The following is a 13457-nucleotide window of genomic DNA, read 5'->3' as shown; positions in this document are numbered from 1 at the left end:
AAGGCCAAGGACAGTGCATATAAGGTAACAAAAGTGAGTGGAAAATTGGATGATTTGGAAGCTTTTAAAATCCAACAAAAGACATCTAAAAAAGCTATAAGAAGGGCAAACTAGCCAATAGTATAAAGCAGGATACCAAAAGTTTTTTCAAAAGTAAGAGGGAGGTAAGAGTTGATATTGTGATTAGTGGTGTTCTTCAGAAGTCAATATTGGGACCACTACTTTTCACATTGTTTGTTAATGATTTAATAATGGAATTGATGGCTTGGTGGCAAAGTTAGCGGATGATATGAACATAGGTGGTGGAGTAGGTAGTGTTGAGGAAGCAATGTGATTGCATCAGGACTTAGATAAATTGAAAGAATGGGCAAAAAAGTGGCATATGGAGTACAGTGCTGGGAAATGTATGACAATGCATTTTGGTAAAAGAAACAATAGTGTGGACTATTATCTAAATGGGGAGAAAATTCAATCATCAAAGGTGCAGAGGGACATGCGGGTCCTTGTGCAAGAAGGTTAATTTACAGGTTGAGTCTGTGGTAAAGAAGGCAAGCAATGTTGGCATTTATTTCAAGGAGAATAGGATGTAAAACAAGAGACAATGCTGAAGCTTTATAAGGCACTAGTCAGGTCGCACTTGGGAGAATTTTCAACAGTTTTGGGCCCCCTACCTCAGAGAGGATGTGTTGTCATTGGAGAGAGTCCAGAGGAAGTTCACAAGAATGATCCCAGGAATGAAGGTGTTGACATATGAGGAACATTTGGCAGCGTTGGGCCTGTACTCAGTGGAATTAAGAAGAATGCGGGGTGATGATATTGAAACCTACCAAATGTGGAGAGGATGTTTCCTATGGTGGAGGTATCCAGAACTAAAGGACACTACCTCAAAACTGAAGGGTGATTTTCTAGAACAGAGGTAAGGTGGATTTTTTTTTATAGCCAGGGAGTGAGTAGTGAATCTGTGGGATGCTCTGCCACAGACTGTGGTGGAGGCCAAGTCCGTGGGTATCTTTAAAGTGGAAGTCAATAGTTTCCTGATTGGTCAGGGCATCAAAGAATATGTCAAGAAGGCAGGTGTTTGGGATTGAGTGCGATCCAGGATCAGCCATGATAGAATGGTGGAGCAGACTTATGGGCTGAATGGCCTAATTTTGCTCCTATGTCTTATGATCTAGTCCTCAATTGGAATGTCATAAGAGATGTAATACCAATTAACATTACGCTGCAGAAAAACTGTTAAAAGCGAAATGAGAGCTTTGAATGACCAATAATAGCATTACAATCCAGCTATCTTCCTTCACAGTCCAGGAATAAGAATAAGTAAAAAAAAATGGATCAGTAGGGTGGGTTTCAACAGATAATCATTCTTCATTTGATCCATGTATACTGTTGTATTTAACCGGATTCTCTACAGTGGGATGTCGAACAACTTTAAATCAATTGAAGAGCATTCAATAGTTATTGCTGTAAAGTAGCAAAAAGAGCTCTTGGGTCTATTGAGTATACCCACAAGGAAACAAATCTCAGGGTTGTATATGGTAATATACTGTATATATACAGTGATAATAAATTTAATTTGAACTTTGAGTAACCTCTCAGAAACAACAATATGGTCATAATCAGATTATCCTTTTGATGAGATTGGTTTAAGGATAGAGATTGGCCATGCAATTTTAATCTTCAGCTTTAAATATGCCAAGAGATATCGTAACCCAACTAAACACTAAGAACTCCACTATACTCCCTGATCTCTCCAATTTGTTCTTCCTTTGAAACAATGTTTTCTTCCCTATCCTGACATTCAGAATACACAGAATGAAATCAGTTATCAGATAGCAATTTAGTATGTTTTAACCTTCCTTATAGAGAAAATTCTTAAAGTACGGAGTCCGTGCCCATGATTTTAATTTAGATTGGGTTCAGTAAGTGAAGAGGGCTGGAGTTAGAAAATTTAGCTTCCAGATTGCAGTCATATATGGAAGATCCAGTTTCCAACTAGAGACAACATGAGTCACTTCTATGAGTCACTTACGAGTCCTGTTATAAGAGCAGGAAATCTGGCAGCAAGATGTAGTCACTGGAAATTAGTGGGAACAATCTAAGCTCAAGCAGTGTTGGGTTGATAAGTCAAAAATTAACCAAATAGTGCAAAGCTTTTATAATTCATCTCTTTGTCTTCAAAATAAAATTAGGACTGGACAGAGTAAACTGAATGAACACTTTATTAGTTACAGCTATACACATGATCATTAATGCAAAAATCTAATCAGCCAATCATGTGGCAGCAACTCTATGCACAAAAACATGCAGACATGGTCAAGAGGTTCCGTTTTTCAGATCTTGTTTAGAATGGGGAAGAAATGTGATCTAAGTGATTTTGACTGTGGAATGATTGTTAGTGCCAGTCTGGGTATCTCAGCAACTGTAGATTTCCTGGGATTTTCAGACAACAGTCTCTAGAGTTTACAGAGAGTGGTGCAAAGACAAAAAAAAACATCCATTGAGTGGCAGTTCTGTGGGTGAAAATGCCTTGTTAATGAGAGAGGTCTGAAGAGAATGGCCAGACTGATTCAAGCTGACAGAAAAACAGCAGTAACTCAAATAACCATGCTTTACAACAGAAGAGCACCTATGAATGCACAACATGTCAAATCTTGAAGTTGATGGGCTGCAGCAGGAGAAGACCATGAACGTACACTTAAAAAAGTGAGCACTGTGTATGAGTATGTGCATGTATGGATCCTCTGCCTAGGCCATGTTGCAAAGTCTAATGAAACCCGTGAATATGTATTTCAAAAATGAAATTGTACATATACTTGCATGGACTAATATGTCACCATACACACAACCTCAAATGTCTTAAGGTGGATGTCATCGGGACCAGATGGACTACATCCCAAAGTCCTGAAAGAGGTTGCTGAAGAGGTAACAGGTGCATTAGTCATGATCTTTCAAGAAACACTTGATTCGGGCATGGTCCTGGAGGGCTGAAAGTTTGCAAATGTCACTTCGCTCTTTAAGAAAGGAAGAAGGCAAAAGAAAAGAAATTATAGGCCAGTTAGCCTAACCTCAGTGGTTAGCAAAGTCTATTATTAAGGATGAGGCTTTGAGGTACTGTAATTGGAGACTAATGATAAAATAAGTCAAAGTCAGTATGATTTCTGTTAAAACAAATCTTGCCTGACAAATCTGTTGGAATTCTTTGAGGAAGTAACAAGCAGGATGGACAAAGGAGAGGTAGTGGATGTCACTTACTTGGATTTTCAGAAGGCATTCGATAAGTTACCAGAAATGAGGCTGCTTAACAAGATAAAATCCTACAGCGTTACAGGAAGGATATTGGCATGAATAGAGGCATGGCTGACAGGCAGGAGGCAGTGAGTGAGAATAAATGGGGCCTTTTCTAGTTGCCTGTTGGAGATTACTGGATTTCCTCATAAGTCAGTATTAGGACCACTACTTTTCACATTGTTTGTCAATGATTTTGATAGCAGAATTGATGGCTTTGTGGCAAAGTTAGTGGATGATATGAAGATAGGTGGAGGGGTAGGTGGTGCTGAGGAAGCAATGCAGTTGCATCAAGACTTAGACAAATTGGAAGAATGGGCAAAAAAGTGGCAGATGGAGTACAGTGATGGGAAATGTATGACAATGCATTTTGGTAAAAGGAACAATAGTGCAGACTATTATCTAAATGGTGAGAAAATTCAATCATCAGAGGTGCAGAGGGACACAGAAGTCCTTGTGCAAGACTCCCAGAAGGTTAATTTACAGGTTGAGTCTGTGGTAAAGAAGGCAAGTAATGTTGGCATTTATTTAAAGGGGAATAGAATATAAAAACAAGGAGATAATGCTGAGGCTTTATAACACACTAGTCAGGCTGCACTTGGAGTATTGTCAATAACTTTGGGCCCCATATCTCAGAAAGGGTGTTTTGTCATTGGAGAGAGTCCAGAGGAGGTTCACAGGATGATTCCAGGAACGAAGTTGTTAACATATGAGGAACATTTGGCAGCCTTGGGCCTGTGCTCACTGGAACTTAGAAGACTGTGGGGTGTTCTCATTGAAACCTACCAAATCTTGAAAGGACTAGCTAGGGCAGATGTGGAGAGGATGTTCAGGGTATCCAGAAATAGGGGCCACAGCCTCAAAATTGAAAGGTGACCTTTTAGAACAGAGGTAAAAAGGAATTTTTTTTAGCCAGAGAATAGTGAATCTGTGGAATGTTTTGCCGCAGATTGCAGTGGAGGCCAAGTCCATGCGTATATTTAAAGTGAAAGTTAATAGTTTCCTGATTGGTCAGGGCATGGCGAGATGTATAGGATTGAGTGGGATCCGGGATTACCCATGATGGTTACCAGACTCGATGGGCTGAATGGCCTAATTCTGCTCCTATGTCTTATGGTCTTATGTCTTATAAGGTATCTTCTCATTTTCCTGCATTCCAAGGAATAAAGACCTAAATTGGCCAACATCTCCCTATAACTCAGAACCTCCAGCCCCTGGAGTAAGAGTACAAAGAAGATCTTTGTAAGTCTTCTCTGCACCATTTTCAGTGTAACCACGTTTCCTATAACAGGGTGAACAAAACTCCAACAGCAGCCTCAACAATAATTTATACAACTGCAATGTCATGTCACAGCTTCTGTAATCATTGCCCTGACTGATGAAGGCCTGTGTATTGCCTACCTGTGACGCTGCTTTCAATAAACAATGCCCTTGTACTCATCAGTTCCCCTTTTTCCTTACACTCAGTAGTGTCCTACCAGTCATAGTACAAATCCTGCTCTAGTTTGACGTTCCAAATTACACCACATCACACTATTTATATGGAAATCCATTTGCCACTCTTCGGCCCACTTCCCTAATTGTTCAAGTAATCTATAACTTTCTTCACTATCAATACCACCTCCCAATTTTGTCAGCAACACACACAAAATGCTGGAGGAACTCAGCAGGCCAGGCAGCATCTATGGATAAAAGTACAGTTTGGCAGAATTTTGTGTCATCTGCAAACTTACTGACTGAGCCTTGTGCAGCCACGTCCAAATCACTTATGTAAATAATGACTAGCAAGGTTCCCAACACCAGCCCCTACACCACAGCCCTGGTCACTGACCTCCATTCTGAGAAACAATTTTTAACCACCACCCTCTGCTTCCTATCTCTGAGCTAAATTTGAATCCACCTAATTATCTCCAAATTCCATGGGACCAAATCTTCCAGACCAGCCTACCGTGCATAAGCATATCAGAGATCCAAAAACAAAAAGCATCCAGATAGATGGCCCTGGGGATCTCTAAGGGAACCTACTCTCTCCCTTGATAGCCTTTTACTCTTGTAATTATTACACCTTCCATATTATTCTTCACTTTTGTTTTCTAACATCATATTGTCCACCAGGAAAACTTTAAAATTTCATGTCAGCAGTCCTTGTAGCTGATTAAGGTAGCAATTTTCAATTAGACCCATGACACCTTTGTTGACATATTTAATTCATTTAATCGGTTACACAGAGAAACTAAACTACTTTCTTCGGAGTAGAATGAGGTTTAGAGGAAGATGTTTCTTGCTTGGCATTGCTGCCTGCCGCCCCTTCAACAGTACTCTCAGGTCAGCTGCAGGATCATCAGTCAGGAACCATCGTTCATTGACATTCCACTCCCTTGGTCCTGGTACATCTCCTGGTGGTGGAGCAGTGGCAGGAACATCTCCCTGCCACCCTCTGCAGCTTCCAAGGGGTTGGTTGGTCGGTCCCCCCAGTTCCTACCCCTTCTCCTTAGCCACAGCCAGAAGTTGCCAGATCTGGTGGCCCTCCTGAGCCTTGCTCCAGTCACTGCCATATCACGGAGTAACTTTGTCTTCAATGTGCCAGCGAAGCCCCAGCATTCTACTTCCTCAGGGTAGATGAGGGTCTTCCAGCCAACTTCCTTACACTCAACTGCCAGGTCTGAGTACTTCAGCCTCTTCCATTCATGGGCTGTCTCCACTCCTTCCGCCCATGGGATGATTAACGCAATGAGGAGACAAGTTTAGGCAAAGTTTAATGCAGGTGCTTAAACTTACGTAATGTTTTTGTAAGTGTTAGATCATTTCCAGTGGCAGATGGCCATAACCAAAGAGGACAGATTTAAAGTTAATAGAACAGAGAAGGTGAAGAAGTATTTTAGTCCAGCAACCTCTATTCAGCTGGAAATCACCGCCCAAAGTGATGATTGAATGAATTGCAATGGGTACATTTAGAGCAGGACTTTTTTTAAAAAAAAAACAAGGGTCGGAGTGTGTGGCTAATTGAATTGGTGTTTCAAAGGGATAGCAAAAACATAATGGGTGAAATCTCTTTCTTCAGTGAAGCCAGATTTTATTATTTTATGATTCATTAGCCTTTCTATGAGTCACCTAAGTGAAGTTCTCGGCATGTACGCAATAATTATTGATATACGTATTTTGATCAGTATTTCATCATTAGGTGAGTTAACTTCTGGGAACAAATTTAAAATAAGTAGTACCCTTCGACATCTGAAAGTCTGGTTCAAATAAACTGAACCAAAGTACTGTTTTCAGCTCCTAATTATTCTTTGCTACAATATCCTACAACTGAGTTAAATATTATTTGGATAATAATATTTAATATAATTTAAGATAATTTCATTTGGAAATAAATCAATAGTCTTTAATACTCAAAGTAATAAGGTTCTCAAGTTGCACATTTAGTACTTCCAGTATTAATGTTAGTCACAGTGAATCTGAAATGGAAGATGACACCTTTCATGGATTCGAAGAAGGAGTCTGAGAGTCTGAGTGGGAGTGCCGAGAAAGAGATTTTTGAAATTTTCGTTATTTTTTTTTCTCCAACGGCTTTCTGAGAGGCGGGACTGCGCAGGCGTGTGACGTCGGGCAGTGCAGCGCGGCAGATTTAAAAGGGCAGACATCCTGCTTCGGATTTGATTCGAAGAAGGAGTCTGAGAGTCTGAGTGGGAGTGCCGAGAAAGAGATTTTTGAAATTTTCGTTATTTTTTTTTCTCCAACGGCTTTCTGAGAGGCGGGACTGCGCAGGCGTGTGACGTCGGGCAGTGCAGCGCGGCAGATTTAAAAGGAACAAAGCCTCATAGAGCGGGCAGCGTAGTTTGCGGGCGGCGGAGTGAGCCGGGAGCAGAGTGAAGACTTAAGGGCTTCGGCTCAACGGGCTTAGGCGGAAGCGGGCGAGGCGAGGAAGGTTTGACATTCATTTTCTGTTGCTATTTGAGGAGAGGGGCATTATGACTGTGAGGGCAGTTTGCTGTTCTCGGTGTCGGATGTGGGAGGCCCTGGAGTCTCCAAGCCTCCCGGACGTCTACATCTGCGCCAAGTGCATCGAGATGCAGCTCCTAAGGGACCGCGTTACGGAACTGGAGCTGCAGCTCGATGACCTTCGTCTGGTCAGGGAGAGCGAGGAGGTGATAGAGAGGAGTGGAAGGCAGGTGGTCACGCCGGGGCCACGGGAGGCAGACAAGTGGGTCACGGTTAGGAGAGGGAAGGGGAAAAGGCAGGTGATGAGGAGTACCCCGGCGGCTGTGCCCCTTAACAACAGGTACTCCTGTTTGAGTACTGTTGGGGGGGACAGCTTACCCGGGGGAAGCGACAGTGGCCCTGCCTCCGGCACAGAGTCTGGCCCTGTAGCTCAGAAGGGTAGGGCAAGGAAGAGGAGGGCAGTTGTGATAGGGGACTCGATAGTAAGGGGGTCAGATAGGCGATTCTGTGGACGCAGTCCAGAGACTCGGATGGTAGTTTGCCTCCCTGGTGCCAGGGTCCGGGATATTTCTGATCGTGTCCAAGATATCCTGAAGTGGGAGGGTGAAGAGCCAGAGGTCCTGGTACATATAGGTACCAATGACATAGGTAGGAAAAGGGATGAGGTCCTGAAAGAAGAATATAGGGAGCTAGGAAGGGAGTTGAGAAAAAGGACCGCAAAGGTAGTAATCTCGGGATTACTGCCTGTGCCACGCGACAGTGAGAGTAGGAATGCGATGAGGTGGAGGATAAATGCGTGGCTGAGGGATTGGAGCAGGGGGCAGGGATTCAAGTTTTTGGATCATTGGGACCTCTTTTGGCGTAGGTGTGACCTGTACAAAAAGGACGGGTTACACTTAAATCCTAGGGGGACCAATATCCTGGCAGGGAGATTAGCGGGGGCTACTGAGGTGACTTTAAACTAGAATGGTTGGGGGGTGGGAATCAAATTAAAGCGGCTAGGTGTGAGGAGGTTAGTTCACAACAGAGGGATGGGAACCAGTGCAGAGAGACAGAGGAGTGTAAAGTGAGCGTAGAAGCAAAAAGTACAAAGGGGAAAAGTAAAAGTGGCAGGCCGACAAATCCAGGGCAAGCATTAAAAAGGGCTAAGAGAGTTGTAAAAGAGCGCCTGAAGGCTTTATGTGTCAATGCAAGGAGCATTCGTAATAAGGTGGATGAATTGAAAGTGCAGATTGTTATTAATGATTATGATATAGTTGGGATCACAGAGACATGGCTCCAGGGTGACCAGGGATGGGAGCTCAACGTTCAGGGATATTCAATATTCAGGAGGGATAGACACGAAGGAAGGGGAGGTGGGGTGGCGTTGCTGGTTAAAAAAGAGATTAACGCAATAGAAAGGAAGGACATAAGCCGGGAAGATGTGGAATCGATATGGGTAGAGCTGCGTAACACTAAGGGGCAGAAGACGCTGGTGGGAGTTGTGTACAGGCCACCTAACAGTAGTAGTGAGGTCGGAGATGGTATTAAACAGGAAATTAGAAATGTGTGCAATAAAGGAACAGCAGTTATAATGGGTGACTTCAATCTACATGTAGACTGGGTGAACCAAATTGGTAAAGGTGCTGAGGAAGAGGATTTCTTGGAATGTATGCGGGATGGTTTTTTGAACCAACATGTCGAGGAACCGACTAGAGAGCAGGCTATTCTGGACTGGGTTTTGAGCAATGAGGAAGGGTTAATTAGCGATCTTGTCGTGAGAGGCCCCTTGGGTAAGAGTGACCATAATATGGTGGAATTCTTCATTAACATGGAGAGTGACGTAGTTAATTCAGAAACAAAGGTTCTGAACTTAAAGAGGGGTAACTTTGAAGGTATGAGACATGAATTAGCTAAGATAGACTGGCAAATGACACTTCAAGGATTGACGGTGGATATGCAATGGCAGGCATTTAAAGGTTGCATGGATGAACTACAACAATTGTTCATCCCAGTTTGGCAAAAGAATAAATCAAGGAAGGTAGTGCACCCGTGGCTGACAAGAGAAATTAGGGATAGTATCAATTCCAAAGAAGTAGCATACAAATTAGCCAGAGAAAGTGGCTCACCTGAGGACTGGGAGAAATTCAGAGTTCAGCAGAGGAGGACAAAGGGCTTAATTAGGAAGGGGAAAAAAGATTATGAGAGAAAACTGGCAGAGAACATAAAAACGGACTGTAAAAGCTTTTATAGATATGTAAAAAGGAAAAGACTGATAAAGACAAATGTAGGTCCCCTGCAAACAGAAACAGGTGAATTGATTATGGGGAGCAAGGACATGGCAGACCAATTGAATAATTACTTTGGTTCTGTCTTCACTAAGGAGGACATAAATAATCTTCCAGAAATAGTAAGGGACAGAGGGTCCAGTGAGATGGAGGAACTGAGCGAAATACATGTTAGTAGGGAAGTGGTGTTAGGTAAATTGAAGGGATTGAAGGCAGATAAATCCCCAGGGCCAGATGGTCTGCATCCCAGAGTGCTTAAGGAAGTGGCCCAAGAAATAGTGGATGCATTAGTGATAATTTTTCAAAACTCGTTAGATTCTGGACTAGTTCCTGAGGATTGGAGGGTGGCTAATGTAACCCCACTTTTTAAAAAAGGAGGGAGAGAGAAACCGGGGAATTATAGGCCGGTTAGCCTAACGTCGGTGGTGGGGAAACTGCTGGAGTCAGTTATCAAGGATGTGATAACAGCAAATTTGGAAAGCGGTGAAATGATCGGACAAAGTCAGCATGGATTTGTGAAAGGAAAATCATGTCTGACGAATCTCGTAGAATTTTTTGAGGATGTAACTAGTAGAGTGGATAGGGGAGAACCAGTGGATGTGGTATATTTGGATTTTCAAAAGGCTTTTGACAAGGTCCCACACAGGAGATTAGTGTGCAAACTTAAAGCACATGGTATTGGGGGTAAGGTATTGGTGTGGGTGGAGAATTGGTTAGCAGACAGGAAGCAAAGAGTGGGAATAAACGGGACCTTTTCAGAATGGCAGGCGGTGACTAGTGGGGTACCGCAAGGCTCAGTGCTGGGACCCCAGTTGTTTACAATATATATTAATGACTTGGATGAGGGAATTAAATGCAGCATCTCCAAGTTTGCGGATGACACGAAGCTGGGTGGCAGTGTTAGCAGTGAGGAGGATGCTAAGAGGATGCAGGGTGACTTGGATAGGTTGGGTGAGTGGGCAAACTCATGGCAGATGCAATTTAATGTGGATAAATGTGAAGTTATCCACTTTGGTGGCAAAAATAGGAAAACAGATTATTATCTGAATGGTGGCCGATTAGGAAAAGGGGAGGTGCAACGAGACCTGGGTGTCATTATACACCAGTCATTGAAAGTGGGCATGCAGGTACAGCAGGCGGTGAAAAAGGCGAACGGTATGCTGGCATTTATAGCGAGAGGATTCGAGTACAGGAGCAGGGAGGTACTACTGCAGTTGTACAAGGCCTTGGTGAGACCACACCTGGAGTATTGTGTGCAGTTTTGGTCCCCTAATCTGAGGAAAGACATCCTTGCCATAGAGGGAGTACAAAGAAGGTTCACCAGATTGATTCCTGGGATGGCAGGTCTTTCATATGAAGAAAGACTGGATGAACTGGGCTTGTACTCGTTGGAATTTAGAAGATTGAGGGGGGATCTGATTGAAACGTATAAGATCCTAAAGGGATTGGACAGGCTAGATGCGGGAAGATTGTTCCCGATGTTGGGGAGGTCTAGAACGAGGGGTCACAGTTTGAGGATAGAGGGGAAGCCTTTTAGGACCGAGGTTAGGAAAAACTTCTTCACACAGAGAGTGGTGAATCTGTGGAATTCTCTGCCACAGCAAACTGTTGAGGCCAGTTCATTAGCTATGTTTAAAAGGAAGTTAGATATGGCCCTTGTGGCTACAGGGGTCACGGGGTATGGAGGGAAGGCTGGGTTCTGAGTTGGATGATCAGCCATGATCATAATAAATGGCGGTGCAGGCTCGAAGGGCCGAATGGCCTACTCCTGCACCTATTTTCTATGTTTCTATGTTTCTATGACTTACTAGTACTAATCCAGTGTGGACCTGTCTTGATTTCATCTATATGCAGGATGTGAGTTTCCTAGGAAAGTAAGAGTTCATTGCTCAACACCCCTACTTGAACCATTGCAGTCCTTCTGGTGTAGTTACTCCTCAGTTGCTGTGGGTAGTGAGCAAGGATTCTAGCCCAGTAATAAAGAAGCAACAGTGATATATTTCCAAGAAAAGGTGCTGCAGATGTAGAGGGCTGCTTGCTGATGGTGGCATTCCAACACACCCATTGCCATGTCCTTTTATGTAATAGCGTCTGCAAGCTTGGAAAGTGCTGTCAAGGCAGCCTTGCTGAGTTGATGTGGCATACTGTATGTAGTAGATAGAATGCTCTCTGGCCTTGTGCACCAGTAGAGAAATCAAGCATTCAGGCTGCCGAATGGGGTGACAAACAAACAGATTCATTTGTCCGGTATGAGGCTGAGTTTGTTGAGCTACAGTATATATGTGTTCCAACACTGCCCTGTCATGCCATGTAAGTAACAGAAAGGGTCAAGGGAATAAGGAGATGAGGAAGGAGAAAACTAGAAAGCCTGATGTGCCCTTCAAATGGAATTGAAATTAAAACATGGAGATGTGAACTTGAGAGAATGTGGTGCCAGCAAACAACGTGACCAAGGGCGACATCCTCCAGACGGTTCACGAAACAGCTTCTTTCACTTCTTTTTCTTTCAGATGTGGTTCTGGTACTATTGGGGCCTGTGATCTGCGTTTTGCTGGTGGGCTTTCAGGCCAATTGAGCAATCGAGGAAGGCACCGAGGAAGATTTGCCTCATCGAGGCGGGTGCAGGTGAGTGGGTGTTCAAGTAAAACATTTTCTGGGAGAAGCAATCCATTATTTACAATTATCTTGATCTGATTAATAATTCTTTTTGTTCAAAATTCAAAGTAGCAGGCTGAACATCAAAAGGAACTGTTGTATAAATTATCAGCCATGCAATCACTATTCTATTCAACAGAATGTTCATAGATTACTGCATTATGTTTCATTCCACTCACATCCTTATTCCAAAATGAAGTAACTCCTGCCTTCACATAACAGATCTGTGCCTAGAAGCATACAATTAGTTGCCACTTTATTAGGTACCTCCTGTAATTAATAAAGCGGCCACTGAATGTATGATCGTGGTGTTGTGCTGCTGTAGCCCATCCACTTCAAGGTTCAATGTGTTGCGTGTTCAGAGATGCTCTTCTATACACCACTTTCGTAATGCACGGTTATTTAAGTTACTGTTGCCGTCCTGTCTGCTTGAACCAATCTGGGGATTCTCCTCTGTCCTCTCTTATTAACACGGCATTTTCATCCACAAGACTGCCGCTCAATGGCTGTTTTTTGGTTGTTTTTCACACAATTATCTGCAAACTCTAGGGACTGTTGGGTGTGAAAATCCCAGGAGATCAACAGTTTCCAAGCTACTCAAACCACCCCTTCTGGCACCAACAAGCATTCCACGATCAAAGTCACTCAGACCACATCTCTTCCCAATTCTGATGTTTAGTTTGAACACCAACTGAACCACTTGACCATGTCAGCATGCTTTTATGTATTGAGTTGCTGCCACATGATCGGCTGATTCAATGTTTGCATTAATGAGCAGGTGTACAGATGTGCCTAATAAAGTAGCCATAGAGTCTACAGCTCAGTAATACCCAAGAAATACAAACCTATTCAGAATAAAGTGGCCCGAATAGTTGATATCCCTTTCACCACCATAAACACTTCACTGTCTCCATGGTTTCATTTCTGTGTCATCAGCAAAATACAGTGAAACTTCTGCCTAGCTGATTTTGAAAGCTCCACCCAACCTGACTTACTTCTAGCCAATTACACCACTGGTGTTTAGGGCGGCAGTGAGGATTCTTCATCTCCGGTGGTGTTCAGAGTATCATTCAAATGTGTCAGTAGCTTCCTCTCGGTTTTAACTGAGTCAGTCATGTAAGTCTTGGGTGGAGACTCAGGATTACCACTGAATTCAGATGTAGAAGGATTCTTCACTGCTGTTTCCAAAACAATTTTTTTGACCAGTCAGGGTTGTTAGCCCTGAGCTGAACCTCCAAACCTATAGGACCAGTGGACCACTCTTAGTCTATTGTCTACACTTTGATCTGTTTGGCATAGGTGAAC

This window comes from Mobula hypostoma, chromosome 17 (assembly GCF_963921235.1).
Source record: "Mobula hypostoma chromosome 17, sMobHyp1.1, whole genome shotgun sequence".
Lineage (NCBI taxonomy): Eukaryota > Metazoa > Chordata > Chondrichthyes > Myliobatiformes > Myliobatidae > Mobula > Mobula hypostoma.
The sequence above is the reverse complement of the archived record's forward strand: the minus strand, read 5'-3'. Positions refer to the sequence as shown.